General features: G+C 36.9%; 1 pseudogene; it reads right to left on the bottom strand.

The window, feature by feature from the left end:
• Positions 1-487: 487 nt before the first annotated feature.
• Positions 488-3,083, bottom strand: LOC128591089 (60S ribosomal protein L37a-like; annotated as a pseudogene).
• Between the last annotated feature and the right edge of the window lie 11,958 nt (positions 3,084-15,041).

Genomic DNA, 15,041 nt, shown 5'->3' with positions numbered 1-15,041 from the left:
TTTTGGGTGATGCCAACTTACTTTCAATTTTTATATACACAAAAACCATAAACTTTTACTTCTCTTCATCATACCCTTTGTGGTTTTGATGTACAAATGTCATCTTTTTATTGTGTATTCACTATGTTTATATTTTTGGATTTCTTAAAATACTTTTGTTTCTAACTTTGATAAGAATAAACACTACTATTTCCAAATTATAGCGTTATATATTTGTCTATATTTCACCTTTATCAGTGAGCTTTCATATGCTTTTATGCTGCTGTTTAGCATCCTTTCATTTTAACTTAGCATTTTTTGGAAGGCAGGTCTAGTAGTCACAACTCCCTCAGATTCAGTTTATCTGTGAAAGTCTTTATCTTACCTTCATTTTTGAAGGATAGTTTTGCCAGATGTAGTATTCTTGGTTGGCAGGCTTGGTTTATTTTTTTCTGTTACAAATTATGCCATTTGTTATAGGTTAATGATATCTGAAAAGGGGGAGCTTCTACTGGTCTTTCAATTCCTTCCGTCTTCTGAAGGTAGATTTTACTGTGAGAGCTGGAGTGGTATTGTAGGTCCAGGCACCACTAGCTATTATTTTCATGTAAGAACCACAATTCCAGATCCTCATAGATTGCCTTTTCATCTTGGTTTTACCACAGAAGGAGCAAGTGAATTTGTTGTGCTAGATGATTTCAATTTTCTTCACTGTTTTCTGGAGAGAGGCACCATAGCAGGTCCCATATTTACCAATAAGCCTGACCTTCCTGGTATGTTTAGCCAGGTCACTGTGAACCAGGTCCGAGAGCCTTGCACCTTGACTATATCATTCCTGTCCCTTATGGCCTGAAAGATTATAGCTGGAAATCTATTGATAGTCTTAGTGAGCTTCCCTTGTATGCAACAAGTTGCTTTTCTCTTGCTGCTTTCAAAATTCTTTCTTTGAATTTTGGTGCTTTGATTATAATGTGTTTTGGTTTGGGCTTCTTTGTGTTTGCTGTATTGGAAAACTACAGGGTTTCTTTAATGTGGATGTCTATTTCCTTCTCCAGATTTGGCAAATTTTCGGGAATTATGTCTTTAAATAAGATTCTTCCCCTTTCTCTCTTCTCCTTTTGTGACTACCATAATGTGTATATTAGTTCATTTCATAGTATTCCATAGCAAAAGGCATTCTTAACTTTTTTTATTATTTTTTGTTTGTTCCATTGACTGGTTGATTTTAAACTGCCTGCTTTGAAATTTGCTGATTCTTTCTTCTTGAGCCAAGTGTGCTGTTGAACCTCTCCAGTAAGGTTTTTATTTTAGTTGTTGGATTCCTCATTTCCAAAATATTTTTGGTGTTTAAAACATATAGATAATTGGCAGCACCTGTGGCTCAAAGCCAGGCCCATATACCGAAGGTGACAGGTTCAAACCTGGCCCCAGCCAAAACCTGACCCCCCAATATATATATGTATATATACATATATATATACACATATATTTATACATATATATACATATATATATATACACATATATATACATAGAGAGAGAGAGAGATACTCTTTTTGAACTGCTCCTTTGTTTATATATTCGTTTTCTGAACTTTTTGAGCATTTTAAATTAAGGGTATTTCAAGCTCTTTATCAGATAATTCTTTGGTTTCTGGATATTTACTTATCTTTCTGTTTGGGCCATATTTTCTTGCATTTTGTATGTGTGTCTTTTAATACTTCGTGTTGGTGTCTGAACATTTTAAAAATTAGCTATCTTTCCAAGTCTTTATAAACTGGGCTTCTAAATGGGAAGATCTTTACCAATAAAACAACCTAGAGATTTTAGGGGGCTCTCTAGCCTTATCTGTGATTTCTCTGGACTTGTGCATATAAATTTTTAATTGATGAAATTTGCCAGTTTCTTTTTCAGGAATTTATAATAGTATTTTGCTTCCTCTGATATCTGTCTGGTGTACTGTTTGAGTTCTCTGGAGTAGCAGCCCATCATTCAACTCCTTTTATTTTTATTTTGTTCTCAGGAACCCCCAGACATCTAGAGTATGCTGAGTATCATCAGCACTCCAAAGTAGGCAAGACAGAAGTCAGTCTCCCTGGCATTCCTGTAAACTTTCTGAATATTGGATATATGTTTTCATCTTATCTTTCTCTTTATAGGGAGCAGATGTGGGCTGTTAGCTTCTCTGATCGTATCATGCTGAGCTGGGAGAAGGGAGTGGTAGTGACTTCATACTAGTCCAAATTATCACCTTTATTGTCAGCTGCCCTGAGGCATGTTGATAGTGCTGAGTCCCTTCAGTGCTCATTTAAGCAAAGAAGAAGAGTGGAAAGATGAAGGACAAAGATATAATAGGCTCTTGCTAGTTAAGTCTTCTTTTATAATAGCAATTCCTGCTTAAATTGCACTGACCATAGATAGGTATATGGGCAGCCTCAATTGTGTTAGTTGAGAAGCTTAGTATTTTCATCTGAGCACATGTTGACCCCTATAAAACTGGATTTCTGTTAATAAGGGAGACAAGAGAACAGATTCTTTCTGAGAAACCAGCAGAGATTAACCATAGCTATATAACTCTCTGCTTAGCACTTAGTCTTCTTGATGTTCAGTTTCTTCATACTTGAAATGGGATAAAGAAAGTATCTCATGGGGTTATTGTGAGCACTTAAGGCAGCTATTACTTGTTAAAACTCATAAATATAATGGTCTATCATGGATATATATCAGTTTCATTGGCAATGCTAAATAAATTTTTGGTTATTATGTATCTTGTATGATAATAAATGATTATATTTTTATTTAAAGTAAAGCTTCTGGGAATGATATGTGCATAAATTTTCCTTCGGTTTATATTATGTTCTTAGGAAAATGCATAGAAATTATAATACTGGATCAAGAGGACATTTTTAAAACACTTGATTCATCTTAATGATTTGCTCTTCAAGTTTTTTAACATAATTTATTTCCACAGCAGTTCTCGTTCTTCAGTCTAAACTGCCTCATTGACTATAGTGATTAAAAATGAAATTACTAATTTTATAAGAGATGTGTCAGAAACTGTTACCTACTCACCAAAACTCAGGCTTCCTCTTCATCCTGGGCATACTGCTTATCTGTATTTCCCATTTCCCTTGAAGATATGTGTGTTCTGTGACTGAATTATAGCAGTAGAATCTGAGTAGACTAAGTGCTACCTTTCCAGGTCTTTCTGACAAATTCTCTCACGTTCTTCTCTTTTGGGTGGTTGAGATGGTAACAAGGAGGGAGAGTTTCGAAATCAGAGGCTTGAACATGGCAAGCTTTCTTCATGTGGTGCCTGAATCCTACCTGCCTTCCCGCACTCATATTACATGAGCAAGAAACTCTCATTGTAATAGTTTCTAACTTGAGGCACATAGTTCTCTAAGGGGTCCATAAATAAAATCCAAGAGGTCTGTGAACTTTGAATGGAAGAAAATCCTAAAGAAGCACCATTATTATTATATGTTAAATATATTATCTCATTCTTCACAGGAGCCTTGTGTGATAGGTAGAATAGAAATTATACTCATATTTATTCTTGAGGAAACTAAGACTTTAAGACAATAAGCAATTTGTCTAAGGTTAGACACCTGGAAACAATTAAAGTTGGTTTCAAGTTGAGGATTGAGGAATGAGATAATATATTTGAAATTTCTTTGTAAACTAAAGAATATTATAGGTAAAATTCAACATTTAATTAAAGTTATTGTTTTGCTGGAGCTAGAGATTGCAGTAACTGTTGTCTACACCCACATCACCACATTCTCTAAAACAGAATTTGATTTAGGAAAGATAGGTCTTGGATATTATCCAAGAAGATTTAGTTTTACTACAGAAGTCAAAAAGATATAATTGTAAGTTCATCTCATGACATGGACTCTGACAATGCTATTAGGCACAGATTAAAGTTTATATACCTTCCAGTGTTTGAATGGAAAAAATGGAGTAAAAATTAATAACCTGGCCTGATAAGACCTGAAGTTGAAATTAAGGAATGGAAGCTAGGAGGAAGTTATAGAAAGAAAACAAGAGGCTGGTCTCAGTTGTATTAAAGAGCAACCATTTCGAATAGAGATTAGGATTCAGAATGCCTAAGAGTTATCAATTTATACATGTCAAAGTCCAGTTTTCAAGGAGTTTAGGTGTAGGTGGAACACAAAGGTGATATATTCAGTAACATTTAATGTAGAGCTGCATTTTATTTCCTTGAAAAATAAACACATTCCTTGGAGACACTGTACACCACTATATCTTCCAAAATTATATGTACAAATTGTGATTGATATGTTTCTACTCTGAAATTACCATTTTGTGTGTGCAGTCTGTGCCATTGTTGTAGAGAGAATTACCACAAGCATCACCAGGAGAAGTGCATTTCCCTACTGAATGATGCCCAATACTGTAAATATGTTTACAAAAACATAGTGCATTTTTAAATAGACTCCATGTGAAGTCTTTGTGGCTTTATTGAAAGATAAGAAATGTTTGAAAAAATGTTTTTACCAATTATGAGGGAAATTGGTGAAGGAACTAGTATTCTATGGGCACCTACTATGTGTCACTCATGCCCCGTGGTATGTTATAATCATAGCATTAAAGGCTTCCAATCGTAATAGATTCATAGCCTTACAAGTTTACCAGTGTTAACTTCGTAAACCAGAGGCATTATTCCAAAGACGGGGACTTGAGTCTGCAAAACTGTGTTTAGAAAAATTCTGGTTCTAATATTCTTCAAAAATTACTTGATCTTTTTAAGCTTTATTTTTCATTGCATTAAAATGGGAATACTACTACTACCACTGATAAGAGTGATGATATTAGTATACAGTTTTATAACATATTAGTAATAGGTAATAATAATCATCATCATCGTGTGAAGAAGCAAGATAATACATGTAAAGATTTTACTCAGTGTCTAAATCTTGTAAGCAGTAAATAACTATTCATAATTATTATTAAGATTCCAAAAGATTTTCCTACTGAAAACAAAATTTGTAACATGTTTTTACAAATATCTTTCTTACTGAAATTTAGGCAATCCTGCTATAATTTTGAAATTTCTCATTGAGCCTGATCACCTTAATCTCTTTAATGTATATACCATCTCAACTAGATAGCAAACCAGTCCTGTTTCATATTAAATATTTAAACTGTTAGCCAAATACCATGGACTGAGTGAAACTGGCTAACTCAACTTTTGGATTCCAGAAACAAAAATAATTCCTTATATCCTCACTGATTTAACATAAATGAATCTCTTTTAAAATGATGCTTATATACATACGTACTACTTAAATTGAGCAGATAAAAGATTCTTAACATATGTACTAAAAATAATTGAATTGTAGCTCCTTAATTTCTCTAACAGAAATTTTCTCAGGTCATTTTAATTGTTTCAGAAAAGACTAAAATTCTCTTAGATTCTGTTCCATTGGCTTCTAGCTCATGCAAAGAAAGATTGACATTTTGGTATGGCTTACAATCTGCCTTCCTCAACATTGATACTTTTACCTGTAAGATCTTCACTCCTCTCCAAACTAAATTCTAGCCACACTGGTTCTTTCACTAAGGTCAGAAGGTTCCTATCTGATCTGCCTATTCTGGGCTCTTCTGCAAGATATCCCAATGACTTCCTTGCTCACTTTATTTGGAAATTTACTATCATGTGACTTTTTTTGTAAGGTGTACCCTATTCCTTCTCATAACCAATTTCCCCTTTCTCTAGTGCTCTTTGTTTTCCTTCCTTGATGAACTTTTCTCTATAAAACTTATCAACTATCTTACATAACTTTATTTGACTCATTTCTTTTATTATTCATTTCCTCCACGAGAAAATATAGGTTATAATATTACCATTAGATAACAGCAGTGATACCAGTTTGTTTCATAGCTTTGTCTCTAGTGTCTATAGCAGTTCCTGGCTCATAGTAGACACTTACTAAATCTTGATTCAGTGAATATATTCTTTCTTTAACTTTTAATTATGACTTCTAGTGTGAAAAATAAAATGAATGTTGCTTTTATGGGACACTGTATACTACATACACTGTATACCATATATACTATATACGTTAGATATTCTTTTCAGTTCAAGAATAAGAAGAAACTTCAGGGACACAATTTATTTAAGAGGGCATTCATATGTAGTGTTATACAATTGAAAAGAATGAAAAATATGAGGAATTTAGTTCTGGATAAGGGAAATGGAATCTAGGGGCACTGCAGGGAATCTTCAAATAGAATGGAGACAACTCACTAATTCATTCAAATGAGAAATCGTTGGAAGAAGTATATAATTGAGAACTCTATACCAGAATAAAATAGTGTTAAACTATTTAACATAAGATGTATTAAAAATGTAAATGAAACATGTATTGATGCTATGTTTCTCTTGGTTGTTACCTTGAATTTTTTGGAATTAATTTCAGAACAAAATTTGTGACTACTGTTTCAATGGACTGTTTCTAGTTCTGTGTCCAACATAATTCTCACTACTTTATTTTTGCGTATTTATCTGCAATATTTCTGTTTAATTTGGCCTACATCTGTCCAATGTTTTAAAGCCTACTTCAAGGACTCACAACCTATCTTTTTATTGTGACCAGGGTGACAAGTTCAATCCCTTTTCTTACTTTGAGAATGCTACCTACGCATCATTTTTTCAGTTCTCATAATTGGTGTAACAGTTCTGTGGCAGAAAAAAAGGTAAAATAGAATTCACCTCATTGTTTTAAAGGATGCTACACAACATCTTACTAATACAGTAAAAGCACAACATACAAGCCTCTGCTTCCATCAACTGGGCTGCAATGAGCACAGAAATATTTCTCTTATAAAACAAGGGAGATGGCTTATCTTTAGTAACCAATAAAAAATTATGGAGAAGATGATGTTAAAATGATCTATAAACTTTCTGAATTATGAAGCCTTTTCATTTCATCTAAAAAGCAAGTGAGTAGTCCTTTGGAACAATGAGAGACATAGCTTGTGACATCAGCTCTCAGAGAAGTAAAGTTGTTTGCTTCACACACAGAACAGTGATGACAGAGACTTTCATTTTGTTGATTGTTTCTTTCTTTTTTTTGTTAGAATATAGAAATAGTTTATTTTTGTATATTAATGCTGTATAATCTGACTTTGATAAACTCATTTGTTACTTACAGTAACTTTTCTGTGTGTGGATTTGGTCAGATTTTCTAAACATACCAAAGATGATCAAACATTTTTTTTCTTAAACTACTTTCTTTATTTTTTTTATTATTAAATCATAGCTGTGTACCTTAATGCAATCATGGGGCACCATACACTGGTTTTATACACAGTTTGACACATTTTCATCACACTGGTTAACATAGCCTTCCTGGCATTTTCTTAGTTATTGTTTTAGACAATTATATTCTACATTTATTGAGTTTCACATGTATCCTTGTAAGATGCACCTCAGATGTAATCCCACCAATCACCCTCCCTCCACCTCCCTCTCCCTCCCCTCCCTCTCCCCCTTCCCCATGTTCTTAGGTTATAACTGGGTTATAGCTTTCATACGAAAGCCATAAATCAGTTTCATAGCAGGGCTGAGTACATTGGATACTTTTTCTTCCATTCTTGAGATACTTTACTAAGAAGAATATATACCAGCTCCATCCATGTAAACATGAAAGAGGTAAAGTCTCTATCTTTCTTCAAGGCTGCATAATATTCCATGGTGTACATATACCACAATTTATTACTCCATTCATGGATCGATGGGCACTTGGGCTTCTTCCGTGACTTAGCAATTATGAATAGGGCTTCAATAAACATTCTGGTACAAATATCTTTGATATAATGTGATTTTTGGTCTTGTGGGTATATACCTAGTAGAGGAATTATAGGATTGAATGGCAGGTCTATTTTTAGATCTCTAAGTGTTCTCCAAACATCTTTCCAAAAGGAATGTATTAATTTGCATTCCCACCAGCAGTTTAAAAGTGTTCCCTTTTCTCCACATCCACGCCAACATCAATGGGCTTGCGATTTTCTGATATGGGCTAATCTTACTGGAGTTAGATGGTATCTCAAGGTAGTTTTGATTTGCATTTCTCTGATGATTAAAGATGATGAGCATTTTTTCATATGTCTGTAGGCCGTGCGCCTGTCTTCTTCAGAGAAGTTTCTTTTCAAGTCCCTTGCCCAGCCTGCGATGGGATCACTTGTTCTTTTCTTACTTATACATTTGAGTTCTCTGTGGATTCTGGTTATTAAGCCTTTGTCGGAGACATAACCTGCAAATATCTTCTCCCATTCTGTGGGCTGTCTGCTTGGTTTACTTACTGTGTTCTTGGCTGTGCAGAAGCTTTTTAGTTTGATCGGGCCCCAGTAGTGTATTTTTGAAGCTGCTTCAGTTGCCCTGGGAGCCCTCCTCATAAAATGCTCGCCCAGACCAATTTCTTCAAGAGTTTTCCCTGCACTCTCTTCTAGTATTTTTATAGTTTCATGTCTTAAGTTTAAATCTTTACTCCAGTGAGAGTCCATTTTAGTTGATGGTGAAAGGTGTGGTCCAGTTTCAGTCTTCTACAGGTTACCAGCCAGTTTACCCAGCACCATTTGTTAAATAGGGAGTATTTTCCCCACTGAATGTTTTTAATTGGCTTGTCAAACATCAGATGACAGTAAGTAACTGGATTTATCTCCTGGTTCTCTATTCTGTTCCATACATCTACCTCTGTTTTTGTGCTAGTACCATGCTGTTTTCATCACTATCGATTTATAGTATAGTCTGAGGTCTGGTAGCGTGATTCCTCCTGCTTTGTTTGTATTTCTGAGTAATGTCTTGGCTATTCAAGGTTTTTTTGATTCCATATAAAATGAAGTATTATTTTTTGAAGATCTTTAAAGTATGACAGTGGAGCTTTAATAGGGATTGCATTAAAATTGTATATTGCTTTGGGTAGTATGGACATTTTAACAATGCTGATTCTTCCCAGCCATGAGTATGGTATGTTTTTCCATTTGTTAACATTTTCAGCTATTTCTTTAATTAGAGTTTCATAGTTCTCTTTATAGAGATCTTTCACGTCCTTTGTTAGATAAACTCCCAAGTATTTCATCTTCTTTGGCACTACTATGCATGGAATAGAGTCCTTAACTGTTTTTTCAACTTGACTATTGTTGGTATATATAAAGGCTACCAATTTATGAATGTTGATTTTGTAACCTGAGATGCTGCTATATTCCGTGATCACTTCTAAGAATTTTATAGTAGAATCCTTGGTTTTTTCCAGATATACAAACATATCATCTGCGAAGAGTGAAAGTTTGATGTCTTCTGACCCTATATAGATACCCTTGATCGCCTTTTCTTCCCTAATTGCTATGGCTAAAACTTCCATTACAATGTTAAAGAGCAATGGAGACAATGGGGCAGCCTTGTCTGGTTCCTGATCTGAGTGGAAATGATTTCAATTTAATTCCATTCAATGTGATATTGGCTGTGGCTTTGCTGTAGATGGCCTGTATCCATTTAAGAAATGTCCCTTCTGGGCAGTGCCTGTGGCTCAGTCGGTAAGGCGCCGGCCCCATATACTGAGGGTGGCGGGTTCAAACCTGGCCCCGGCTGAACTGCAACCAAAAAATAGCCGGGCGTTGTGGCGGGCGCCTGTAGTCCCAGCTACTCGGGAGGCTGAGGCAAGAGAATCGCTTAAGCCCAGGAGTTGGAGGTTGCTGTGAGCTGTGTGAGGCCACGGCACTCTACCGAGGGCCATAAAGTGAGACTCTGTCTCTACAAAAAAAAAAAAAAAAAAAAAGAAATGTCCCTTCTATACCAATTTTCTTAAGTGTTTTGATCCTGAAGGGATGTTGGATGTTATCAAAAGCTTTTTCTGTGTCAATTGAGAGAATCATATGGTTTTTGTTTTTTAATTTGTTTATGTGCTGGATTATACTTATAGATTTACGTATATTAAACCAGCCTTGAGACCCTGGGATAAAACTGACTTGGTCATGATGTATAATTTCTTTGATATGTTGCTGGATTCTGTTTGTTAGTATCTTGTTGAATATTTTTGCATCTATATTCATTAGTGATGTTGGTCTATAATTTTCTTTTCTTGTTGGGTCATTACCTGGTTTGGGGATCAAGGTGATGTTTGCTTCATAGAATGTGTTCAGTAGTCTTCCTACTTTTTCTACATTTTGGAACAGGTTGAGTAATATAGGTACTAATTCCTCTTTAAAGGTTGGTAGAATTCTCACGTGAATCCATCTGGTCCTGGGCTTTTCTTTTTAGGGATATCTCGTATGGTTGATGCTATTTCAGAACTTGATATTTGCCTGTTCAACATTTCCACTTGATTCTGGTTATGTCTTGAAAGGTGATGTGCTTCCAAGTATTGGTCAATTTCTTTCAGATTTTCATATTTCGGAGAATAAAGTTTCTTGTAGTATTCATTAAGGATTTTTTGAATTTCTGAGGAGTCTGTTGTTATTTCGCCTTTGTTGTTTCTGATTGATGAGATTAGAGATTTTACTCTTTTGTTCCTGGTTAGGTTTATCCAAAGGTTTATCTATTTTATTGACCTTTTCAAAAAACCAACTTTTTGATTTATTGATCTGTTGTATAATTCTTTTGTTTTAAATTTCATTTAATTGTGCTCTAATTTTGGTTATTTCTTTTCTTTACTGGGGTTGGGGTTGGAATGTTCTTCCTTTTCCAGTTGCTTGAGATGTCCCATTAAGTTGTTAATTTCCTCTCTTTCCATTCTCTTGAGGAAGGCTTACAGTGCTATAAATTTCCCTCTTAGGACTGCCTTTGCAGTATCCCAAAGGTTCTGATAATTCATGTCTTCTTTTTCGTTTTGTTCCAAAAATTTGGTGATTTCCTTCTTAATCTCATCTCTGACCCGACTATCATTCAGCATAAGGTTATTTAACTTCCAAGTTTTTGTATGAGTATGCAGATTCCTGTTGTTACTGAGTTCAACTTGTATTCCATGGTGGGCCAAGAGGATGCAAGGAATAATTTCTATTCCTTTAAATTTACTGAGGTTAGACTTAAGACCTAAGATGTCATCGATTTGGGAGTATGTTCTGTGGGCTGATGAGAAGTATGTATATTCAGTTTTGTTGGGATGAAATGTTCTATGGAAGTCTGCTAAATCCAAATGTTGGATGGTTTGGTTTAAATCTAAAATTTCTTTGCTCAGCTTGTTATTGGAGGATCTGTCCAACACTGCCAAAGGAGTGTTGAAATCTCCAACTATTATGGAGCTGGAGGAAATCAAGTTGCTCATGTCTGTTAGAGTTTCTCTTATAAATTGAGGTGCATTCTGGTTGTTTGCATAGATATCAATAATTGAAATCTCATCATATTGAGTATTACCCTTAACAAATATGAAGTGACCATTCTTATCCTTCCTTACTTTTGTTGGTTTAAACCCTATTGTATCTGCAAATAGAATTGCAACACCTGCTTTTTTCTGATTAGCATTTGCCTGAAATATGGATGACGATCCTTTCACCCTGAGTCTATATTTATCTTTTAAGGTAAGATATGACTCTTGTAATGCAGCAAATATCTGGCCTGAGTTTTTGTATCCAGTCAGCTAACCTGTGCCTCTTTAGAGGACAGTTTAAGCCATTCACATTAATGGAGAATATTGATAAGGCTGGTAAAATTTTGGGTATCGAGTTTTTCGAAAGTCCAGTGGACATTTTTAATTCTTTCACCAGTGTGGAAGTTGGAGTTTGATCAAACATTTCTGAGTGAGTTTACTTTTGTAGTAGAGGATTGGGCTGGTCATTATGGAGGATAGGTCTGAGAATATCCTGAAGAGCTGGTTTGGTTATGGCAGTTATCTTCAACATATGAATGTCATTAAAGTATTTAATTTCTCTATCATAAGTGAAATTCAGTTTAGCTGGATACAGGATCTGGGATTGAAAGTTATTTTGTTTTAGGAAATTAAAAGTTGATGACCACCCTCTTCTGGCTTGAAAGGTTTCAGCAGAGTGATCTGCAGTCATTCTAATATTCTTTTTTTTGTGTGTAATGGATTTCTTGCATCTTGCTGCTTTTAGAATTTTCTCCTTCATATTAACATTAGTGAAGTTAATTATGATATGCCTGGAGGATGTCTTATTTGAATTGAGTCGTGCTGGGGTTCTAAAACTGTCTGCTATCTGAATTTCAGAATCTCTTGGCATGTCTGGAAAATTCTCTTTCATAATTTCATGGAGAAGGGCCTCTGTGCCTTGTGAGGCCACTTCATCACTTTCAGGGATTCCAATGAGGCAGATATTACCCTTCTTCGAATTATCCCAGAGCTCTCTTAAAGAATGATCCATTTTTGCCCTCCATTTCTCTTCCTCCTTGAGAGTTTGCGAGCGTTCAAGTGCTTTGTCTTCAATGTCAGAAATCCTTTCTTCTGCCTGCTTCAGTGTGTTGCTGAGGGATTCTACTGTATTTTTCAGGCCTTTGAGGGCTGCAAATTCTTGCTTAAGTGCATTAAAATCTTTGGTGGTTTTTCCTTTAAATTCATCAAATTCTTGAGACAACTTTTGAATTTCTCCTCAAATTTCTAATTTTGACTTTTGAATTGCTCTTCAAATTTCTAATTCCAAATTTTCCTCCATTCTATTAATCTTGTTTGCAGTTCAAATTCTGAATTTGATTTCTGATATCTCGGCCCGCTGTTTATGGATGGGATCCTCAGTTACATCTGCCATATCTTTCCTTTGGGGGGTTGGGGGTTGATACATTCTGGTTATTCATGTTACCAGATTTTTTCCACTGATTCCACCCCATGATTACTTTACACCATTTGACTTTTCCCTTGGAGCTTTGTTGTGGACCCATGCAGTGTTACGGCCTGAGAAACTGGGGACCTCTTTGGTGTGGTGGGGCTAAGTGGTTTTGTCTTGATTTCAGCTTCTCTGTTCAACCCTGGTGAAACAGTTAGTCTGGACTGAAGTCTCAGCTCTGGAGAAATATCAGCAATTAAGTCACCCCACCCTCCACAGGCAACAATTGGAAGAGGAAAATCAAACCTTCCTATAGCCACACACCCAGGGCACCTATTGAATAGTCCTTTGGCAATTGGCTCAGTTCAAAAGGTCTAAATCAATTTTCTCAATCAGCACCTGTCTCAGGCAGGAGAGTTTCAAAGGTCTCTGTCAATTGGATTGCAGGGTTCTGGTGACAACTCGGATATGATTTGCTCTGGTGCTCCATGAAGTCAGGAGGACCCACTCAGCAAGTTATTAGTCTGGGAAGGTTGATGCCTCCTTCCCCACATTGCACCTCTGTCACACCCAGTCACTGATAGCCGCGCAGGGCTGTGACCCAGTTTTCTCCAGTGAGCAGATACTCCAGAGGTTTGCACCAGCCGGAATCACAAGAAAATCTGTATCTGCTCAGCCAAGCCGCTGCTTTCTGCCTCCATCCAGTAGGTGGCAATGAGGCCTGACAACCTTGGGTGCTTGATGGAGGCTGGGGTATGTTCACTTAGTTCCAGCCCTGCCTCTGATTGATGTTACTGGCAGAACAGAACAACTTTGTGGGAGTTTGTTTCTGTCCCTGCTAAATTTCTCTGTAGAAGAGGAGCTGATTCGAGTTGCCAGAACCTGTGCCTCAGGCCCTGACTTTACTCCTGCAGGTTTATATTTGCAGCATGGTAGCTTTCAGCTCTAGCCTCCTGCCTTCCTTGGTCTATAGGCTGATGATCCCCTGAGGGCCAGATGTGTCTTAGGCTCAGTAAAGCAGTTCTCTGGGTCAGCCCTGCCTTGGGAATTTCCCAGGTCTGTGCGTGTGTTTTCTAGTTCCCACACTTTACCCAGGCCAATACCGCCTCAGGCAAACCCTTTACTCATGGAGCCTGTGTTTCAGTCCCAGGTCTGTTCCACGGTGGTTGCCATCTGAGAAGATGCCCGGCCTCCTTTGGTTGCCCAGGGAGATGGGGGGTGTGGCTTTAGGATATCCAGGTATGGGCCTTATTTTTGTCAAAAACGGCTGCTGCTCTGAGCCTCGGAGCCCTGCCATTCTGGCGTGATTCCTTCTCAGCCGACCGTTGTCTCCTCAGTCCTGTGCCGCAGAATCAGCACTGACCAGCTGCAGCACACGGAAACCTTATCCTCAATTTTTATGCCTCAGAGTCTCACTTGAATCTGGACTTTTGAGTCCAGCCACCCGCCAGTTCGCCTCACAGCCTGAACTGCCAGCCCACTCCTACATTCCCCACCAGGAATGGTCCGGTCTATTTAATCACTCCTTTTGTTCTGGGGGAAGGTGTCCGCCATTTCAGATAATTCAAAATGTCTGTTTCCCAGGCAGGATCTCTTCTCTTCGATTTTCTGTTGGGTTGCTTAGCACCTTGTGGTTCTGACTGGCTCCCTTTTTGTGTGCCGCACTCAGCTCAGGAATAAATTTACGTCAATTGGGTTTTGCTAGTTGCAGGCTGCTGTCCTCCATGAGGGAGGGGCCCACCAGCCAGCACGGCCAAACTGGGATAAGCTCTACAACAGAGTCCGAGGTTTTAAATTACACCTCATATACAGCAATCTGCCAATTCACTGCACATCTCCAGCTGTCTGTCCACACCAGTAATCCACGTGCGGGAAAGGTCCAGACCCTCTTCCTCTCACCTGATGACTTGGGAGAGGTGGGCTACACATCCGTCCCATCTGCCATCATGTTCCACCTCTCCTATTTATTGTTTCTTTCATGTTGACTGTCTTTTTCATGGAAATGCTTACTGAAAATACTCGTTTTCATTGCTTAGATTCTTATGACTTATAGAGAATGCTTTTCAGAAATGCTTAAATCATTAATTGCAATATATATGGCTTTGTAGCCATATCTAAGGCCTACAACTGCAATATTTCCAAAGGAAATGTTATTTTTAATAACACAGATTGTCTAAAGGTATGGTTAATTCAAACTGAACAGTTGGATCACATTCATGCCTCTCATCTACCTCATTCCATTATAGCAGAAAGGAATTTGTTTATTTAATATTTCTCACTCTTCTAAGTCATTGATTCCATAAAATTGTCCTAATAATGTA

This window comes from Nycticebus coucang, chromosome 1 (genome assembly GCF_027406575.1).
Source record: "Nycticebus coucang isolate mNycCou1 chromosome 1, mNycCou1.pri, whole genome shotgun sequence".
Taxonomy (NCBI): domain Eukaryota; kingdom Metazoa; phylum Chordata; class Mammalia; order Primates; family Lorisidae; genus Nycticebus; species Nycticebus coucang.
This window is presented reverse-complemented; position numbering and strand designations above follow the sequence as displayed.